We start from the raw sequence: 9064 nt of genomic DNA, 5'->3' as shown, positions 1-9064 counted from the left end.
CCCGTCTCTACTAAAAATACAAAAAACTTAGCCAGGTGTGGTGGCGGGCATCTATAGTCCCAGCTACTCATAAGGCTGAAGCATGAGAATTCCTTGAATCCAGGAGGCAGAGACTGCAGTGAGCCAAGATTATGCCAGTGCATTCCAGCCCGGGCAACAGAATGAGACATTGTCTCGTAAAAAGTTAATGTATAAATTAGGTACAGCAAGAAACTAACAACAAAAACCCATAGTAAAACAGAACAATCATAACAAGGTACTGTAATAAAAGTTATGAGAATGTGGTCTCTATAAATATCTCTCTCTCTCTCAATATAACTTATTGTACTGAGCTGACCGCAGTGACTCTCTCTCTCTCAATATAACTTATTGTACTGAGCTGACTGCAGTGACTCACACCTGTCATCCCAGCACTTTGGGAGGTCAAGGTGAGACATTGCTTAAAGCCAGGAATTCCAAATCAGACTGGGCAACATCGTGAGATCCCATCTTTACAAAAAATACAGAAGGTGAGCCAGGCATGGTGGTTTGCACTTGTGGCCCAGCCACCTGGAAGACTGAGGTAAGAGGATCTCTGCAGCCCAGGAGCTTGAGGCTGCAGTGAGTGCTGTACCCCGGGTAGTTACCCTGTGGAAAGCGAAACCACAGGTAAGCTGGGGGGGGGTCACTCTAACACGGAGCAAACAAGGAAGTAGTGTTGGGGAAATGTAAGTTATTCTGGGTCATCAAAGAAGATGGCGATGATTCCTGATTCTGCACGGTGTGGCCCTCCAAGTCACCATACCACCACCACGATACCTCAAAGATGGTAAGGATTTAGAGAGAAGAGGGAGACAGAAAGGAAAATCAAACAAGTAGAAGCAAGAGACTTCCTCAAGAGCCTGCTTTGCAGACTCCAGGTGGGCCTAAGGACCAACTTTATTTGTACATCACCTGTCACTAAGCTCCTTGACACACACCACCACACATACTCTTCACAAATGTCATATCCTGAGAAACGGACAAAGACGGTGTCATACCCATGCACAGAACAGGAAACTGAGGCCCACAGAGGTCAGGTGACTTGCCTGTGGCCACAGGTTTGCTCACTGATATATAAAGGAAACCAACAAGGCCAACCACAATGGAATCTGGGCTCCAGCCGGTGTGCCACGCGGCAGGGATGCTCCGTGCCTCTGAGCCACCTGTCAGCCTCCTAGGAGGCAGCTCAAGTGAGGACGGAGTTTGTTGATGCTTTATCTGCTGTGCTACCTGCAGAGCCCACACCAGAGGAGAAACACCAACCACGGCACGCTGGCCAGGAGGGATCGCGGTGGCAGTTGCATGCCCCGTGGCTTCCTGGAGCTCACGCCGCTCCTGCAGATGCCACAGCTGGGTCCCTAAGGCAGAAAAAGCAAGTGGGGCTCCTGTCTCTGCAGAATATTCTCAAGACTTTGCATGGCATTTCCTCCTGCTTGCCCACCCACAATGGGAACAGAAGACCCCTCCTGAGTCCCGCAACTGCCCCACATCTCCTCTGGGGCCTTCCATGCCCAAGTCCCAGTCAGGAGCTTCTGGCTGAGTGCAGGAACTCTTGGTCTCAGTGGCTGCAGCCTCCTGGGCAGAGGGCGGGCACTGACCCGGGAAGCTGCAGCTGCCGTGGCACTTTGCCCTCACAACAGCCTCCACCCCGCCGTGCCAGGACAGATGGTCCGTTTTTCATCCCCAGAGATGCCAAAGGTGTCCCCTGGCCAGAGTCCCTAAGTTGTCCCTGCAGATGTTGGCAGCCTCCTGGCCCGCCCTCAGCCACCGGGATGTTGGAGCAGCCGGAGGTTGTGCTCCATGGGGCCGGAAGGGCAGAGCTGTCCTGGCTATGCCACAGGGGCAGGAGGGGAAGCTGCTTTCCAGCTAGTGAGGCTGGAGGAGGAAGGTGGGGGAACAGTGCCACATCTGGAACACATCTTCCCAAAGGCCCTGGAATCCTGTATTAGCATCAACACGATCCAGAGGTCAAACCACACCTGAGACCATCTGCCGTGAGCTACTGAGCAAGCCACTTCGCTTCTTGGACTGAGTTTACTCATCTGTAAAATGGGAATTCGGGCCGGGCACAGTGGTTCCTCCCCGTGACCCCAGCACCTTGGGAGGCTGAAGCAGAGGATTCACTTGCACCCAGAAGTTCTATACCAACCTGAACAACACAGTGAGACCTCATCTCTGCAAAACGTTTTTTAAAATGAGCCAGGTTTGGTGGTGTGTGCTAACAGTGGCTCGAGAGGCTAAGAGTGAGGTAGGAGGATTGCTTGAGTCTAGAATGTCGAGGCTGCTGTGAGCCATGTTCACACCACTGCACTCCAGCCTGGGCAACGGAGCAAGACCCTGTCTCTTAAATAACTAAATAAAACAAAATTAAATAAAAAGGGAAGGCACCTGATACTATCTACCCCACAGGGGTTTCAAAGGATCAAAGGAGAATTTGTGCAGCATTGCTATGAGCCTGGCATACATTAAATTATTATTCCCTAATAAGTAAAGTGCATAGACCAGAAAGGAGGATTGGGAGCAGAGAAGGTGGGAAGGAATGCAGCTACCTCTGCAGACTCCGCCTGGGAGCTCAGCTACATGGGATGCTGTTCAGGCTACCCTGGGGTCCTCCAGCTGTGCTAGTGGGAGCACTGGGGGCAGAGGGGGTCAACAGTGCAGGGAGCAAAGCACCTCAAAGCTGAATGGCACCATTTCCCTGAAGCACTCCTGCCTCCCCTAAACAAGGAGTGGTGCTTGGCTGCTGAATTCCTATACATGATTCAAGGTAAAGCAATAAACAAAGATACATCTGAAGTGTTCCTGTCTGGCACTTCAGGATAAGAAGTCAAAATGCAAGTGTTGGACAAAAAGTCAAGCATAAGTGTTTACTAATGTATGAAGTCACCACCTTCCCAAGCTGAAAGGAGAACACGTTTCGGTGGATGGTCCAAACTTCCTCAATTGCGACAGGAGACATCAAAGGACTGTGGCTCCCCCGTTGGTGTGCTTTGGCATGCCACTGCGGAGAACATTTTGGGAACCCAGGAACCAGCATTCTTATTTCCTGGTGGTTTCAGGTCCCTGAGAGAGGCTGTGTTCCCGAGAGTGACTGCCATTCCCAAACACATATCTCTGTGACTCTGTGTGGCTTTCTTGTGCCTCTACAAGATGATCCAGCATGCAGGGGAGGCCTCTGGGGTCCTGCCTCTTGCTGGAACCAACAGTGACCACTGACACTCCTGTTATCAAGGTTTCAAACATTTCACTACCATGGGTTCCCTTGACCTAATTATAATTTTTAAAACAGGTTAGGTGTGGTGACTCCAGGCTACAATCCCAGCGCTTCAGAAGGCTAAAGGGGGAGGATTGGTTGAAGCCAGGAGTTTGAGACCAGTTTGGGCAACATAGAGAGACTCCATCTCTATAAACAATAAAAAAAAATTAGCCATGGCTGGGCGTGGTGGCTCACGCCTGTAATCCTAGCACTTTGGGAGGCCGAGGTGGGTGGATCACCTGAGGTCAGGAGTTCAAGACCAGCCTGGCCATCATGGTGAAACCCCATCTTAAAAAAAAAAAAAAAAAAAAAAAAATTAGCCAGGCATGGTGGTGCACAACTGTAGTATCAGCTATTTGGGAGGCTAAGGTAGGAGGATTGCTTGAGCCTAGAAGATTGAGGCTACAGTGAGCTGTGATTGCTCCACTGCACTCCAGCCTGAGTGACAGAGCAAGACCATGTCTCTTGAAGAAAAAGGGTGGGGAGAGGCAGAGTGGCTCACTCCAGCACCTTGAGGAGCTAAGGCAGGAGGATTGCTTGAGCTCAGGAGTTCGAGGCCAGCCAGGGCAACATAAAGAGATCCCGTCTCTACAAGAAAAAAGTCCCCGTCAGTTTAACGTCGTTATCACTTCCTAAGAAACTGATTTGATCATTTGTCAAAATCTGACATTTACAAAATCTGACTGTATGACACTTCCTTGGGCAGAACTTCTGGCAGGTTTCTCTGCTGTTCTCCTATCCCCAGGGTCTTTTCTCTGGTTCTAGGGCATCCTGGGAATCGTCCTCAGGAGCACTGCACCGGGATGGGGTATCTCCTGATGGAGCTTTTCCTGATCCAGAGAGGCTGCTGCACGTCACAGTTTCACGCTGGTCTACCTACTAGGACCCAGGAAGCCTTGCCTCCATCAAACAGACCCTATGTCTCTAATTCAAGCCACACTAGGGGCCCTCACTCGCCTAGAATGAGAAGGGCAAAGAAGAAAATACACACGTGCGATTACATGCTCAGCCTTCTCCTCCTCAGTGCTGGCTTCTGCTGGGCCAGGCAGTGTGCTGCAGGGGCAAACGACACTTGTTCTGGGCCCTCAGTAGCCAGAGTCTAGGGAGAGGAGACCGGAAGAACTAGAGCTGGTGGCTGGAAACACTTTTCTGGGAAGGGCTGGGTGGCGAATAGTATAGGCTTACAGGCCGCACGGTCTCTGTCGTAACTACACAATTCTGCCCTTGCAGCATGAAAACAGCCAGGGACCCTATGCAATGAGTGTGGCTGTGTTCTAATAAAATGTTACTTATAGGCCAGGCGTGGTGGCTCATGCCGGCCCTTTGGGAGGCTGAAGTGGGTGGATCACTTGAGGTCAGGAGTTCGAGACCAGCCTGGCCAACATGGTGAAACCCCGTCTCTACTAAAAATACAAAAATTAGCCAGGTATGGCGGTGTGGGCCTGTAATCCCAGCTATACAGGAGGCTGAGGAAAGAGAATCACTTGAACCCGGGAGGCAGAGTTGCAGTGAGCCGAGACTATGCCACTGCACTCCATCCTGGGTAACAGAGCCAGATTCCGTCTCAAAAAGAAAAAGAAAAAGCTGGCCGGGCGCAGTGGCTCATGCCTGTAATCCCAGCACTTTGGGAGGCCAAGGTGGGCAGATCACAAGGTCAGGAAATTGAGACCATCCTGGACAACATGGTGAAACCTTATCTCTACTAAAAATACAAAAATTAGCCAGGTGTGGTGGCAGGGACCTGTAATCTCAGCTACTTGGGAGGCTGGGGCAGGAGAATTGCTTGAACCTGGGAGGCGGAGACTGTAGTGAGCCAAGATCATGCCACTGCACTCCAGCCTGGCGACAGAGCAAGACTCCTTCTCAAAAAAAAAAAAAAAAAAAAAAAAAGATCTATAAAATTAGGTGGTGATTCGAATTTGGTCTGTGATCTGTTGTTTGCCGCACTACACTAGATAGGAGACACATAGGGCGGAAGCACCGCCTGGTACGGGACAGCTCAAAGGTGGGACCAGTCGCTTTTACTGAACAGGGTTAGGATGGGACAGGCTTCATGGGACAGGCATTGCTGTGCCGAGCTGAAAGAGGGAAGTAGCATTTGCCAAGTGGGCTGGGCTGAGGGCCACTGCTGGAAAGGGAGGCACAGGTGGAGCCCAGGTCCTGCAGCATGGCATCGAAGGGGCCACGGCAGCCTCAGCTCGTCAGTGTGGCTGGAGACAGGGGACATGGGAGCCAGAGATAAGGCTAGACAGGGAGGCAGGGGCCAGCTCCGAGAGGCACGGTGAGCCATGCTAAGGGCTTTGGTCCTTATCTTCAGGGCAGGCGGAATAGGAGCTAACAAAGCCTCTGGGTTCCATCACTGTTCCGGATAATTTACGTAAATGATCAATGATCTTATTCATTCTCAAGAAATTTGATGAGCTGGGTGTTAGAAATTCCATTTTGTGAAGTAACACTAGCGCAACTTTCACTGCTTCCCCTAAGCTCAGAGTCCGGTCCAATCTGGATCCTCCAGGAGCTGGACCCTGCTCTCTCTGCAGTGGAGCCTGAGCCCCAGGACGCTTTTCCTCCCTCGCCCTATTGCCAGGAACCGCCTTCCTCCTCGTCCCACCAGCAGGAAGGGTTCAGAGAATGCCGCAATTTCCCAGAGTTGGGCCCTGGAACCTGGGGTGGTGCAGGGCGGGGACCTCAAGGCGTTGACCACTCACCCCAGGAGGCTGTCGGGGGATGCAAAAGGCTGGCTCCCTTGGGGAGAAGGGAGTGGAGTGTTTGTCTGCTCTGCTCCCTTCATCCTGGCTGAGACCCACCTGGAGCGAGCACAAGGGGCTGAGGCTCTGCTGCTCTGTGACTGACGTCACCAAGCAAGAGGAATTCCAGAGATTCCTGCTGAGGCATCAGCCCCAGCTCATCTCCTCTCTGCACCTGGTTTACTCGGTTGCTTAGTTGCAGAACATTTTGATTCTTTTCATCCTACCCTCTGAAACTTGGAGTCTCTTTTTCCTCTATTACATGTGCCAGGCATTTGGGGAACTCTCACCAAGTATTTATTGAGTTAAACAATTAATACTGAAGTGTATCATTCACACAAGTGCCTTTTATTTACTCCTTCACATTTCCTCCACACTAAGCAAGACCCTCTGCCACCATTTTACAGAGATTTGTCCTTAAAGAAGTCTGGCTCAGGCAGGTATGATAGTGTCTCACGCCTGTAATCCAGGTACTTTGGGAGGCCGAAGTGGGCCGATCACCTGAGGTCAGGAATGTGAGACCAGTCTGGCCAATATGGCAAAACTCAGTCTTTACTAAAAATGCAAAATTAGCTGGGTGTGGTAGCAGGTGCCTGTAGTCCCAGCCACTCGGGAAACTGAGGCAGAAGAATCACTTGAGCCTGGAAGGCGCAGGTTGCAGTGAGCAGAGATCGCGCCACTCCACTCCAGCCTGGGCGACAAGACTACGACTCCATATCAAAAACAAAAACAAAAACAAAAACAAACAATGAAATCTGGCTCCTTGAAGCTCAAAGTGTGAACTCGGGACCTGCAGCAACTGGGAGCTTGTGAGAAATGCAGACTCTTGGGCCCCGCCCCAGACCTGCTGAACTAGAAGCTTTATTCTGAGAAGATCCTGCCGTGATTCACATGCGTGTGAAGATCTGAGAAACACTGGGGACGTGACTTTGCAACTGTATCCAGAAACAATCACTAACCCCAGCTCCATTTCTTCCATAATCTCTCAAGTGATATTCTTTATATATTCAGAATCAAGCTCTATTCCGAGTTCAGGAAACAACATGACCCCTACAAATTTCCTCTTCCAAATTCTTCCCTTTGAGTGCACCTGCCCCATTCCTGCTTTTGGCAACAGTGATGGTGTTAAGTAGGTAAGAAGGAAGTGAGAGTAGAAAAATGTTGAAATGACACATTTGAGGGTGACGACCGAATACCTCGTCTCTGAAATTGCCATGCTATGTAGGGTGTGCACTTCCTGTGCCCTGTTAATTCATTCCTTTGCCAAGTCTTTAGCCATTTAGAGGAAAGATAAGGTGGCTTTTCCAAGGTCATACACATAGCAGCAAGGGATGGGGAGGGGAGAGGGACGCATAAGCCCAGAGGATCCCCTGGTTGTGCCGATGCCCCCGAAAATACAGGAGAAAGCTGTGCGCCAAGCCAGCATCCTCCCTTGCTCCAGCAGGCAGAGTTTCTGTATTTCTGGTTACGGCCACTGCCTGGGGTGGAGAGGAGAATGCCCTGTTTTGAATCTTAGTTCCACAATTTACCAGTAGCGTGGCCTTCAGTGAGACACGTTCTCTCTGAGCCTGTTCAGACAGGGACAGTATTCACTTTGCAGACTGGCTCTGAGGATGGGAGAAAGTATCTCGCCTGGGCCTGCAGCGTCCAGCTCATGCTAGATGTTATTTCTCAGAGAAGCGCTCCCAGTCATCTCTCAACCACGTGTTCTTCACCTTGCCGCCTCGCTCCCCAACCTTCACTGACTCCCTGCTACCTGCGGGGAGAATGTGCAGGCTCTAGAACTCAAGACCTCCCCACTGGGTCTCCATTTCACCCTTCCAGCCTTCTTTCCTACTTCTCCTTTAAACGAAGCTGCGCCAACACATCTAATTTTCTTATTTCTAACTTATATAACTATATTTCTTCTACAAATATGTAGACGAGTCCAATAGGGCAGAGGTTCCCAACCGCTGCGCCACGGACTGGAGCTCTACTTCCTGTAGGATCAGCGGCAGCATTAGACTCTTACAGGAGCATGAGCCTTATTGGGACCTCCATATGTGAGGGATCTAGGTTGTGTGTGTGTTCCTTATGATAATCGAATGCCTGATGGTCTCACTGTCTCCCATCGCCCCGGATGGGACTGCCTAGTTACAGGAAAACAAGCCCAGGACTCCCACGGATTCTATATTATGCTGAGTCATACCATTATTGCATTATATATTACAATGTAGTAATAGTAGAAATAAGTGCACAGTAACTGTAATGCTCTTCTGTCTTCCTGAAACCATGGCCAGCAACTCTGGTCTGCAGAAAAATTGTCTTCTACAAAACCAGTCCCTGGTGCCAAAAAAGGTTGGGAAATGCTGCAGTGGGCTATTAAGAGCGCTGGTTGAGTCTGGGCGCAGTGGCTCACGTCTGTAATTCTAGCACTTTGGGAGGCTGAAGTGGGGTATCACTTGTGGTCAGGAGTTCAAGGCCAGCCTGGTCAAGATGGTGAAATGCCATCTCTACCAAAAATACAAAAATTAGTGGGGCATGATGGTGAGTACCTGTAATCCCAGCTACTCGGGAGGCTGAGGCAGGAGAATTACTTGAACCCGGGAAGCAGAGGTTGCGATGAGAGAAGATCGTGTGACTGCGCTCCAGCCTGGGCAACAGAGTGAAGCTCTGTCTCAAAAAATAAATAAATAAATAAAAAGAATGCTGGTTGATCATAGGAATTAAGCCACTTAATTGATGACTTCTCTTCTGCCTGCTAGGGAATTTTGGTGTTTTCCTTCATCAACAAATAATATTCCTTATTTCTAAATAGCTGTACCTCCTTTTTCTATTAAAATAATCCTAAGGTTATTATTGGCAAATGTGTATTTAAAGTTTAAACCCAAGTTACATTTAAACAATTGTGCCTAAGTGACGTTTGCCTCTTCCCACTATTAATAAATCCTCTCACTATTTTGCAACATAGATGATTTCATTCTGTTGACTGTTAATGAGTTGTTATTTAGTTATGGGATTTTAAACTGATAAGATCTGGGGCGTATACTTCCAGTTAATT

This window comes from Saimiri boliviensis, chromosome 13 (assembly GCF_048565385.1).
Source record: "Saimiri boliviensis isolate mSaiBol1 chromosome 13, mSaiBol1.pri, whole genome shotgun sequence".
Classification (NCBI taxonomy): Eukaryota; Metazoa; Chordata; class Mammalia; order Primates; family Cebidae; genus Saimiri; species Saimiri boliviensis.
The sequence above is the reverse complement of the archived record's forward strand: the minus strand, read 5'-3'. Positions refer to the sequence as shown.